Genomic DNA, 13,065 nt, shown 5'->3' on the forward strand with positions numbered 1-13,065 from the left:
CTGGATGATGTTGAAGGCCGCAGTGGTCTTCAACCTGCGGACCTCCAGATGTTTCAAAACTACAACTCCCAGCAAGCCCGGACAGCCGATGGCTGCCCGGGCTTGCTTGGAGTTGTAGTTTTGAAACATGTGGAGGTCCGCAGGTTGAAGACCACTGTATCAGACATTGACAAGCGGTGATGATGATGATGACATGTGGTGATGATGACAAGGGGATGATGAAGGGGGGGTGGGATTATGACAAGGGGATGATGAAGGGGGGGGGTGTGGGATGATGACAGGGGGATGATGAAGGGGGTGTGTGGGATGATAACAAGAGGATGATGACAAGAGGATGATGACAAGGGGATGATGAAGAGGGGTGGGGATGATGGCAAGGGGATGATGACAAGGGGATGATGAAGGGGGTGTGTGGGATGATGACAAGGGGATGATAAAGGGGGTGGGGATGATGACAAGGGGATGATGAAGGGGGGTGTGGGATGTAGACAAGGGGATGATGAAGGGGGTGTGTGGGATGATGACAAGGGGATGATGAAGGGGGTGGGGATGATGACAAGGGGATGATGAAGGGGGTGTGGGATGATGACAAGGGGATGATGACAAGGGGATGATGAAGGGGGGGTGTGGGATGATGAAGGTGGGATGATGACAGGCGGTGATGATGAAGGGGGGATGATGAAGGGGGGATGATGACAGGGTGATGATGACAGGGTGATGATGATGAGGGTGTTAATGACGGGGGTCTGGATGATGACAGGGGGGATGATGTATTTCCCACCCTAGGCTTATACTCGAGTCAATAACTTTTCCTGGGATTTTGGGGTGAAATTAGGGGCCTCGGCTTATATTCGGGTCGGCTTATACTCGAGTATATACGGTAACCTACCTACCTAGCGGCAAACCTTTTACTTGCCTTCCTACCAACTGAACTTACTACCTGCCTAAATAACTTGCAAACTTACTACTTGCCTACCTACTTAGAGAATGTTCTACTTACCTAATTTACTACTTGCAAACGTACTACCTGCTTACCTAGCAAACATATTACCTGGGTGGGGGGGGGGGCAGGCATATTCTTTGCACAGGGGCCCTCTGTTGTCTGTGTCCGCCCCTGCCCCATAGAGTTAGAACAGCAAAAAAACACCCCACATGGTATACTATTTGGGAAACAACACCCCTCAAGGAACATAAAAAGGGGTACAGTGAGCCTTAACACCCCACAGGTGTTTGACGACTTTGTGTTGAAGTTGGTGAAGTTTTTCTAAAATGCTGATGTTACCCGAACTTTTCATTTTCACAAGGGGAAATAGGTGAAAATGTCCCGCAAAATTTGAAACCCCATTTCTCTGGAGTAAGGAAATATCTCTTATGTGGACATAAAGTGATCTGGGGTGCACTAGAGAGCTCATAAGGGAAGTAGTGACATTGGGCTTTTGGAAAGCAAATTTTGCTGAAATGGTTTTTGGGGGGCATGTCACATTTAGGAAGCCCCCATGGTGCTAGAACAGCGAAAAATACCCCACATGGCACACTATTTGGGAAACTACACCCCTCAAGGAACGTAATAAGGGGTGCAGTGAGCATTTAAACCCCACTGGCGTTTGACAGATCTTTGTAACAGTGGGCTGTGCAAATAAAAAATTACATTTTTAATTTTCACGGACCACTGTATCGAAAATCTGTCAGACACCTGTGGGGTGTTAAGGCTCACTATACCCCTTGTTTCGTGAGGGGCGTAGTTTCCAAAATGGGGTCACATGTGGGTATATATATATATATATATATTTTTTTTTTTTGCGTTTATGTCAGAACTGGAGATGTCGCAAACTTCTCGGATCGGCAGTTGATGACTTATCCTGCATAAATTAGTTCAGCTTTCAGGTGCTCCGGTGGGCTGGAAAAGGTGGATACAGTCCTAGGAAAGAGTCTCCTAGGACTGTATCCACCTTTTCCAGACCACGGGAGCACCTGAAAGCTGAACTAATTTATGCAGGATAAGTCATCAACTGCCGAGCCGAGAAGTTTGTGACGAATCGAATTTACTTTAAGTTCGCTCATCTCTAGTCAGAACCACTGTAACAGCAGCCACCCCTATGCAAATCACCAGTTTAGGCCTCAAATGTACATGGTGCGCTCTCACTCCTGAGCCTTGTTGTGTGCACGCAGAGTACTTTACATCCACATATGGGGTATTTCCATACTTGGGAGAAATTGTGTTACAAATTTTGGGGGTCTTTATTTCCTTTTACCTCTTATGAAAATGAAAAGTATGGAGCAACACCAGCATGTAAGTGCAAAAAATTTTATTTTGTTACACTAACATGCTGGTGTAGACCCCAACTTTACCTTTTCATAAGGGGTAAAAGGAGAAAAAGCCCCCCAAAATTTGTAACACAATTTCTCCCGAGTACGGAGATACCCCATATTTGGCCCTAAACTGTTGCCTTGAAATATGACAGGGTTCTGAAGTGAAAGAGCGCCATGCGCAATTGAGGCCTAAATTAGGGATTTTCATAGCGTTACACTTGCCTCCTCCACCAAAAATACTGTACGTCAGTTTTCCCCAAACACGGGGAATGGCTGTCTGGCAATACTGGGAGTTGTTATTTTGAAACAGCTGGAGGCTCAGTTTTGGAAAAACTGACGTACAAGACGTTTTTATTTTTATTGGGGCATATGTAGTGTTTTACTCTTTATTTAGGGTTAGTGTAGTGTTTTCAGGGTACATTCACATGGGCGGGTGTTTACAGTGAGTTTCCCGATGCAGCGGAAAATTTGCCGAATCTCACACTTTAAGCGGGAAACTTGCTGTAAACTCCCACCCATGTGAATGTGCCCTGTACATTCATGTGGGGGGGGGGGAGAAAACTACAACTCCCACTGACACACCGTGCATGCTGGGAGTAGTAGTTATGCAGCAGCTAGAGGCACACTGGTTGGAAAACACTGAGTTAGGAAACAGACTACCGCAGTGTTTCCGCACCACTGTCTGTTTCGAAACTCAGTGTTTCCCAACCCATGTGCCTCCAGCTGTTGCAAAACTACAACTCCCAGCATGCATAGTCTGTCAGTGCATGCTGGGAGTTATAGTTTTGCAACAGCAGGAGGCACACAGGTTGGGAAACAGTGAGTTACGAAACAGACAATGTTTCCCAACCAGTGGGCCTCCAATTGTTGCAATACTACAATTCCCAGCATACCCAGACAGCAGAAGGGCCTGTTGGGAGTTGTAGTTATGCAACAACTGGAGCAGAACAATTTGGAGACCACTGTGTAGTGGTCTCCAAACTGTAGCCCTCTTGATGTTGCAAGACTTCAACTCTCAGCATGCCCAGACTGCCCAGCCATGCTGGGAGTTGTAGTTCGGCAACATCTGAAGGACCAGATGTTGCCGAACTACAACTCCCAGCATGCCTCGACAGTCTGGCATGCTGAGAGTTGTAGTTTTGCAACATCTGGAAGGACAATGGTCTCCAAACTGTGGCCCTCCAGATGTTGCAAAACTACAACTCCCAGCATGCCCAGACAGCCAAAGGCTGTCTGGGCATGCTGGGAGTTGTAGTTTTGAAACTCCTAGAAGCAGCAGTGAAGATCATTTTACGTCAATCTTCTTTGACACCTTCTTTTACATCTGGGACACCACTTCCGCTGCCTCCTGTCAGCCGCAGTTCCCTGGTCCCCGCGTGAACCCAGGTAACTGGTGCTGGCGGTCCCCGCCGCATCCACAGCCCCCGCACATTGACGCCATGTTTCCCCCACTCTGCCCCGACAGAGCGGGGGAAATGAACTTTCACCCCCCGCCCCTGCCCTGCGATTTGCCGGTCAGTCCTGACTGGCCAATCGCAGGGGATAGGAGGAGGTGGCACCCCTGCCACCTCGCTCCTATCCTTTAGGATGGTCGGGGCTGTTTCTGACAGCTCCGATCATCCCTATTTTCCTGGCTATCGAGTCATCAGAGACCCGATCAGCCAGGAATCGCCACTAATCGCCGATCTGAATTAATCGCCGATATGGGGGGGGGGGGGTCTCAGGACCCAGACACCCCCCCCCCCCCCAGGCATTTGCACGGGATGCCTGCTGAATGATTTCAGCAGGCATCCTGTTCCGATCCCTGTCTGGCTAGCGGCGGGGATCGAAATTCCCACGGGAATACAGGTACGCCCTTGGTCCTTAAGTACTAGGGTGCAATGGCATACCCATACGCCTGTGGTCCCCAACAGGTTAAAGGGGTACTCCAGTGGAAAAAAAATAGCAGCTAATAAGTACTGAAAGGATTAAGATTTTTTAATAGAAGTAATATTCTTCTTCCACAAGGCTTTGTTCACACACCTTACTGTCAGACGCTGGCACCGGACAGTGTGCTAAGCGTTTTTTCATCTGTGGCCACCATCCATAAAGGAGCCAGTTCGCAACATACAGGTGTAGTGGTGCTGACTTCAATTCTCATTTATTGTAATTTACAAATCTGTTTAACCTTCTGGCACCAGTTGATTTGAAATAAATAGTTTTCAACCGGAGTGCCCCTTTAAGGGGTTATGGTCACAAGCTCAAAGATAATTTAGAGTTTTCACTTAATAGCAAATTCATCATAGCCATCATAGACATTCATCATAGCCATTAAACACAATAGACTGGATTTATTACAACATCTCTAATGATTGTTAGAACTGTTGATTTAAGAAACTGAGATCATCCTTGTGCAGTCATGGTGAGGGCTAACAGTTGATAGGCCAGCTTTTAGCCAAGAAAAAAACATAACAAGGTTATTTGAATAAGGCTGAGTATACATATGCAGAAAGTAGTGGATCATTAGGGGAAAAAAAGCATGTCTAAGACTCTGATGTCAAAGTGAAAAGATTTAAAGGGATTGTCCAGCGAAAACAATCTGTGTATGTTGTTAAAATGTATAATAACGCAATTTACTAATATGTTATTAGCCATACTGAACAGATTTATCCATATAAGCAGAGCTGTCTGGCTTGTATCTGTGACATCACATCACACTTTCTGAATGCAGAGCTCCTGTCCCTGCGAGACCAGTCATGTGAAGGGGGGAAGTCATCTTACTGGCCATTAGATTTATCATTCATAAGATCAGGCTGAAGGAATTCTTTCTCAGTCACAGTACTTTCCATCACAACAGGCTCGCTGCTGTCTTCTCAAAGTCATAAATCTAATAACCAGTAATATGAGCTCACCCCTTCCACATCACTGGTCTCATCTGCAGCAGAAAGGAGGAACAGGGACAAGAGCTCTCTGCATTCGCAACCTGTGATGTGATGTCACAGCAACAAGGGAGAGAGTAGAGTGGATAATGGAAGATCTGTACAGTATGAGTAATAACATTATATTAGTGAGTTGCTTTATTATACTTTTTAATATTCAAAACAAGGGTTATTAGTATAAACACAGAAAATAACAAAACGTCGAGCAACAGCAGCTCCAGGTTCCATACATATCAGTGTACATGTTACAGTCATGAAACTGTTGAGGAAAACTGAGCGACATATGTCAAATACCATTCTTACGGGAGTGGAACAATAACACTAGCTAAGTGCATTCTATAGGGCATGAATGGAGCGTGTCATATTGTCCCGGGCAGGTGAATGTCACTCAGGGCCAATGGAGCCCGAAAAAGGGAACCAGAAAATTGGTGAGATCAATTCCAAACATCATGAAGCAAATCAATGTATAACAGTAACAAGTAGAAACTATAAAATGGGGAGAGAGGGTAAAGAGGGAGGGAAAAGAGGGGTACACAGAGATTAAAGAAAGGGTTAGGGAGTTAAGACAAAACAAAAAGATACCTCACTACAGATCCACATCCGACCGAGCCACACGTCCAGCACCTCAGATGAGCCCGCAGGGTGTACGTTCGCCAGCGGCGCACCAGGAGAAGAGAGATCCCACATTCTTGAACTCAGATTGCACTGAATCGGGGAGAGCCAAGAAACTCCAACCATGGGCCCCATATCCTCCCATGACCGTCCACATCACCCCGGGAGTCATACATCAGTTCTTCCATTCGACAGATAAAGAGCACCTCCGCAAATCAGTCAGTCTCCGTTGGTGGATGGACAGTTTTCCATCTCCGAGGGATCACAGCCCTAGCAGCTATTAACAAAAAGTGGGCTAATTTCTTGGAAGGGGTCCTGCGGGTCTGAGGCAAGATGAACAGTAAAAGGACTTTTGGATCATTGGGGAGGGTCACTCCCGTAATGGCTGAGATACGTGAGATTACAGTCGCCCAAAAGGCGTCTAAGGTCTTACAGGCCCACCAGATATGAGTCATGGTCCCCTCGTCTACCCCGCATCTCCAACACGTTGCCGTCACCATGGGATACATCTTGTGTAACACTGATGGCACTCTATACCATCTGGAGAGGATCTTGTAGTTCGTCTCCTGTGCCCTGCAAGAGATGGACATCTTGTGGCATAATAAGAATGCCGCCGACCAGTCCGAGCTCGCGTAAGACCTGCCCAGTTCCTCCTCCCAGGCCACCTTGAATCTTGGGGGCTCCTGGGATGCAGCGTCCAGCAACAAGCTATAGATTTGCAAAACCGCCCTCGGGATCGGCGAGGAGGAAATGCACATGGTCTCTAGCGGCAGAAGGGGCCTAGCCAAGTTGAGGGATCTGCCCTCCATGTCCCCGAAGTGTTTAAGCTGCATGTACTTCATGTATATGGCAGGTGTCTGTAGATGTTCAGGTACTAAGTCAGAGTAGGGGCGTAGCTGGGTCCCAGATAGGAGGTCCCTGAGAGGTAAGGTCGGGGAGTTAGTCAGTCCTAGGAATAATGTGCACCTCAGTCCCGGTGGGAAGTGAGGGTTCCCCAGTATGGGGGTTAACGGACCATTGGGTGGTAACAGGGTTGAGATCAGCGGGTAGCATTTAAAGGCCTGAAGGAGCTCCTTGGAGACCCAGGGTAGGTCACCACATAACACAAGAGGGTTCGTTCCCCTCGGCAGCCAGGGAAAGACCAGCATCAGGGATCCCGAATCATGTAGTTCTAGGCCCAACCATCTTTTGGAAGAGCGGCTGTGGAGGAAGTCCAGATAGCGCGTCAAGGTAGCTGCGATATAGTAGGCGCCGCAGTCCAGGACCGCGAGCCCACCCGCCTGCTTTCTTCTAATCAGGATTTTCCTGGAGATCCTCGATTGCCGCCCCGCCCAAATGAACCTGGCAAACATCCTGTCAAGTTTCTTGAGGTAAGAGGTGGGCATGGCCAGCGGGATAGCTTGAAGGTATAGCAGTCTAGGGAGCACGTTCATCTTTATGATATTCACCCTACCTACCCAGGAGAAAGTTCCCCTCGTCCATTTTTCCAGGTCCCTCTCTATGGTGGAAAGCAGAGGAAGGAAGTTCAAAGAGAAAGCATCAGAGAGCCGACAGGGGACCTGAATCCCCAGGTATCGAAAGGATTTGGGAGCCCACTGAAACGGGTGCTCTCGTTTCAGACGGGACACTACCGCCAATGGGAGTGTGATATTTAAAGCTACACTCTTAGTCATATTTATTTTGTGATTACTAAAGTGTGAGTACAGTTGAAGGGCACGTGAAACCGCAGGTAGAAAGGTACACAGGGAGGACATATACAGAAGCAAGTCGTCTGCAAAGGCCGAACAGAGATGCCCCCCCCCCCCCCCAGAGTAAAGCCCTGAATTGCAGGGTCCTTACGCAGGGCAACAAGAAGGTGTTCCATACATATCGTGTAAAGCAAGGGGGAAAGCGGACAACCCTGCCGCGTGCTGTTGCGGATTGGGATGGGAGAGGACAGGGAGCCGTTCACCCGCACTCTCGCTTGGGGGCCATTATATAGGGCGGCAATGCGGCCAACATCGAGGGTCCCAGTCCGATCTGCTTCAGCGAGCTCTCCATGAACCCCCAGTCCACCCGATCAAATGCCTTCTCGGCATCTAAGGAAAGGAGCATCAGTGGCTTATTCGCTGTGGTGGCTCTGTGAATCACCGCAAAGGCTCGGACCGTATAGTCCCTGGCCTCACGGGTACGCAGGAAGTCCGATTGATCGGTGTGGACTAAAGGACCCAGAACAGCTGCCAGTCGGTTTGCCAGCAATTTAGCGAACAACTTGATGTCAGTGTTTAAGAGGGAGATGGGGCGATAACTGGCACACAAGTTGGGATCTTTGCCCCCCTTTGGTATGACCGTGATTGTGGCCGAGAGGTCAGCAGCGGGGAAACCCACCTCAGGGGAAACCCCATTGAAAGCTCCACTGAGGGTGGGGAGTAACTCTGACCTCAGTGATTTGAAAAACTTAGCCGTAAAACCATCCAGACCGGGGCTCTTCCCGGACGGCAGGCTAGCTATGGAGTCTGAAATTTCAGTCTCAGTGAAAGGGGTGTCAAGGAGGTCGATGACATCATCAGGCAGTCGGGGGAGGGTCATCTGTCGCATATAGAGGACATAGTTTTAAATTAGAGGGGCAAAGGTTTAAAAGTAATATCAGGAAGTATTACTTTACTGAGAGAGTAGTGGATGCATGGAATAGCCTTCCTGCAGAAGTGGTCGCTGCAAATACAGTGAAGGAGTTTAAACATGCATGGGATAAGCATAAGGCTATCCTTCATATAAGATAGGGACAGGGACTATTCATAGGATTCAGATTATTGGGCAGACTAGATGGGCCAAATGGTTCTTATCTGCCGACACATTCTATGTTTCTATATAGTCTGACAGGGTAATTTGAGGGAGAGGGGGGCAGGGAGTTGCAGTGGAGGTGGGGAGGTTATACAGGGAGGTGTAGTACTGTTCAAATGTATCCAGTATCTCAGAGGTCAGAAATGATTTCTCACCCCGAGACGTCTTTATAGAAGGGATGTACAGGGCAGCTCTTTGGTCACGGAGGGCTCTGGCTAGCAGTCGACCTGGCTTATTACACTCATAGAATGCTTACGAGCATCTCTGACGGTATTGCCTGTACTTATCGTTCAGTAGGGCACAAACCTCGTGTCGGACCTTGATCAACTCCCGTTTTATACTTTTTAACCATACACTGATGGCTTCTTTCACCAGACAACCTCTTAAATAAACTCTTTAGCCTAAGCCAAAGCAATGATAAAGGCAGCTTTACGTTGATGCTGTCCTAAAACAGCCCAGGAAGGCTTGTGAAGGTAAAGCATAAAATGAATGCAGAAAACTACCGCAGCCAAAGGGCCTTATACAAGGCCACAATGGGTGTGCCATTATACAAATTTATACAGCTGCAATAAATTCAGGAAGATGCTGTATGAATCTCGACACAGTGAACTTCCTTTAGTAGTGAATGCAGACAGACAAAATTTAATCATTTAACTCTACGGCTGTGTTAAGGGAAGTCGTATTTGTCTTCTTTCAAACTTCCAAAAAAGGTTGTAGCTTTTACCAAGCCATATTTTAATGATACTAGCTATAAATCTACAGCAACTGTAGGAGTATGACATATTACCATTAACCCTATCACCACCCTAGACCACCAGAGATTTTATGAGGAACACAATGCTGTAAACCTCTCTGAACCAAGACATATAATTTAGCATAATGAGAAAGTTGGCAAGGTGAGTATAATGGAAAAGTACTGGACTCACCTGCCACCGCTCCCTCGGTGCCCTAGTATCGCCGCTCCAGTCCTCCGCTGCTATCTTCTTCCTAGTTGCTAGTGGTCAATCGCTGTGGCCAGCAATTAATGGATCAGCTGTGTGAGGCATTGACCTTGGCAATCAGGAAGAAGATGGCAGCAGAGGACTGGAGTGGTGATATGGGGGCACTGAAGGAGCGGCAGCATGTGAGTCCACTTTGTTGTTTTTGATGCAGGCAGCCCGGGCATAATGGCACAAAAAAAGTGCTGAACTGGATATCTCATTTAACTATTGACTATATATATCTACAGTATTTCTATACTTGCAGATATATACAGAATTTGCAGATATATACAGATTTATTTTTTTTTGCAAAATTTCGGTCTGCCCAGGACCTTTTTCAAGAATTATCTCCATAAGCCTTAGTGTAATGTGTGTCAGTTGTTGCAGGGGCCACTACTGACGCACATTCCGATGAGGCTTCTGCAGATAATCAGTTTCTCGTCAAATTAAAGCATATAAATATTTGTACAACTATATTTTAATGGAATACATTTTACTATGTGCTTATGTCTGTAAAGACGTCAGTGAAAAGTTAAGAGATAGGAAGTGACAAGGGTCTTGGGTAAATGTAGTCATGCTGAAGATTACACAAGTCATCGATGTATTACTACACCTTTCCCCTGTTTGCTAACTCTGCAACACTGCGGCATTCAGCTTTTAAGTGACTGGGAAGTTTTCTTCTGACTTCACCTTTCTTTGCATAACAATTTGTGACATCAGCATCCACACAGACATACAGCATGAGAATTAATTTAAAGGACTTCCCATGGAAGGGTAAGAAAAACTATGTTTGAAAAAAGGTTTTACTGAATAAATGTTATTACCTTTGGTCATTTTGTCTAGGGGGTTTATTAAAAATGTCTGCTGTCACTTTACCACAGATTTAACCCATCCTTGCACACATCCTTGCAACATTTTAATGTGTAAACTTCATTATAGACTGTAGATTTTGCTTTGGAACAGCCCAGTGGGATCTAAACTTTGGACATGTCTGGACAACATGTCAAAAGTTTTTCCATAAGACAGTAACGGGTCAAACACTTGAATATAGAGGAGCTTGTGCGAACAGCTGGATCATGGCTGTTTTGTATGGAGTTTTCATACAAGTGCATGGAGCCTCTAATGTACCTATGTACACTGGAGCCTCGGAGGTAATGATTTTTCTAGTTTCTAACAAATCTGACAGTACAAAAATAGCTGGGTAAGGATCCTTGAATTAGAACTTGTCTGCAGGGCCAGACACTTTATTGCAACCTCTAGCACCTAACATACCAGGTTACAGTGGGAAAAAAAGGATTTAGTCAGCCACCAATTGTGCAAGTTCTCCCTCTTAAAAAGTCATTTTTTTATCATAGGTATACCTCAACTATGAGAGACATATTGAGAAAAAAATCCATAAAATCACATTGTCTGATTTTTAACCTTATTAGGACATAGGACGTTCTGGAACATCCCCGCTACCTGGGCTTTAATGCCCAAGGACGTTAGAGAACGTCCTGTTGTATTTCCGGCCTCTGCCGCGCGCCGGGCAGAGATCGGAATGGCATGTCTGCTGAAATCTTTCAGCAGGCATGCCGTGCAAATGCCGAGGGGGGTCACGGGACCCCCGCATGTCGGCGATCGCAGAAAATCGCATGTTGATTCAGACATGCGATTTTCTCCTATTCCGGGCTGATCGGGTCTCTGGTGACCCGATCACCCGGAAAATAGGGATGCTTGGATCTGTGAGTGACAGGCCCCAGCATCCTGCAGGGTAGGAGTGACTGCTGCGATCTCCTCCCATCCCCTGCCATTGGTCAGAACTGATTCTGACCAATGGCAGAGCAGGACGGTGGGTTGCCATGGAAACCCCCCGTTCTGCCCACCCCTGGATGTCAGGCAGAACAGGGGGAGAACATGGAGGCCGGTACCTGGAGGAGAAGACTCGTGGGGCCCGGCAATCATCGCAGATATTCACCGGAGATCCCGGCTCAGGTAGGGAATCGACGGTGGGGGGGGGGGGGAGAAATGAAACTGAAAGTAAAGTGATTTTTACTGTGGCAACCACTAGGGAGGCCGAACTGCAACTCCCAGCATGCCCAGACAGCCAAAGGCTGTCTGGGCATGCTGAGAGTTGTAGTTTTGCAACATCTGGAGGGTCACAGTTTGGGGACCACTGTTACAGTGGTGCCCAAACTGTAGCCCTCCAGATGTTGCCAAACTACAACTCTCAGCATGCTTAGACTGCCCAGGCATGCTGGGAGTTGTAGTTCTGTAACATCTGTCCCTTCCGATTTTGCAATTTTCATGAAATTTTTGAAAATTGCTGCTCTACTTTGAAGCCCTCTAATTTTTTCAAAAAGTAAAAATATGTCCATTTTATGATGCCAACATAAAGTGGACATATTTTATTTGTGAATAAAAATAACATTTATTTGGAATATCCATTTTCCTTACAAGCAGAGAGCTTCAAAGTTAGAAAAATGCTACATTTTCAAAATTTTCATGAAATTTTGGAATTTTTCACAAAAAAAGGATGCAAGTAATGCCGAAAATTTACCACCAAAATTAAGTAGAATATGTCACGAAAAAACAATCTCAGAATATTCGGTGAAAGCATCTTAGAGTTATTAATGCTTAAAGTGATGGTGGTCAGATGTGCACAAAACACTCTGGTCCTACGGTGTAAAATGGCCTGGTCCTTAAGCGGTTAAAGAATTTATTTGCAAATTATGATGGAAAATGAGTATTTGGTCAATAACCAAAGTTCATCTCAGTACTTTTTTTATGTACCCTTTGTTGTAAGTCTTCACAAGGTTTTCACACACTGTTGCTGGTATTTTGGGCCATTCCTCCATGCAGATCTCCCCTAGAGCAGTGATGTTTTGGGCTGTCGCTGGGCAACGCGGACTTTCAACTCCCTCCAAAGGTTTTCTATGGGTTTGAGATCTGGAGACTGGCTAGGCCACTCCAGTACCTTGAAATGCTTCTTTCGAAGCCACTCCTTTGTTGCCGGGGTGGTGAGTTTGGGATCATTGTCATGCTGAAAGACTCAGCCACGTTTCATCTTCAATGCCCTTGCTGATGGAAGGAGGTTTTCACTCAAAATTTCACGATACATGGCCCCATTCATTCTTTCCTTTACACGGATCAGTCATCCTGGTCACTTAGCAGAAAAACAGCCCCAAAGCATGATGTTTACACACCCATGCTTCACAGTAGGTACAGTGTTCTTTGGATGCAAATCAGCATTCTTTCTCCACCAAACACAATAAGTTGAGTTTTTACAAAAAAGTTCTACTTTGGTTCCATCTAACCATATGACATTCTCCCAATACTCTTCTGGATCATCCAAATGCTCTCTAGCAAACTTCAGACAGGCCCGGACATGAACTGGCTTAAGCAGGGGGACACGTCTGGCACTGCATGATTTGAGAGCCTTTGTT

This window comes from Hyla sarda, chromosome 2 (assembly GCF_029499605.1).
Source record: "Hyla sarda isolate aHylSar1 chromosome 2, aHylSar1.hap1, whole genome shotgun sequence".
NCBI lineage: Eukaryota > Metazoa > Chordata > Amphibia > Anura > Hylidae > Hyla > Hyla sarda.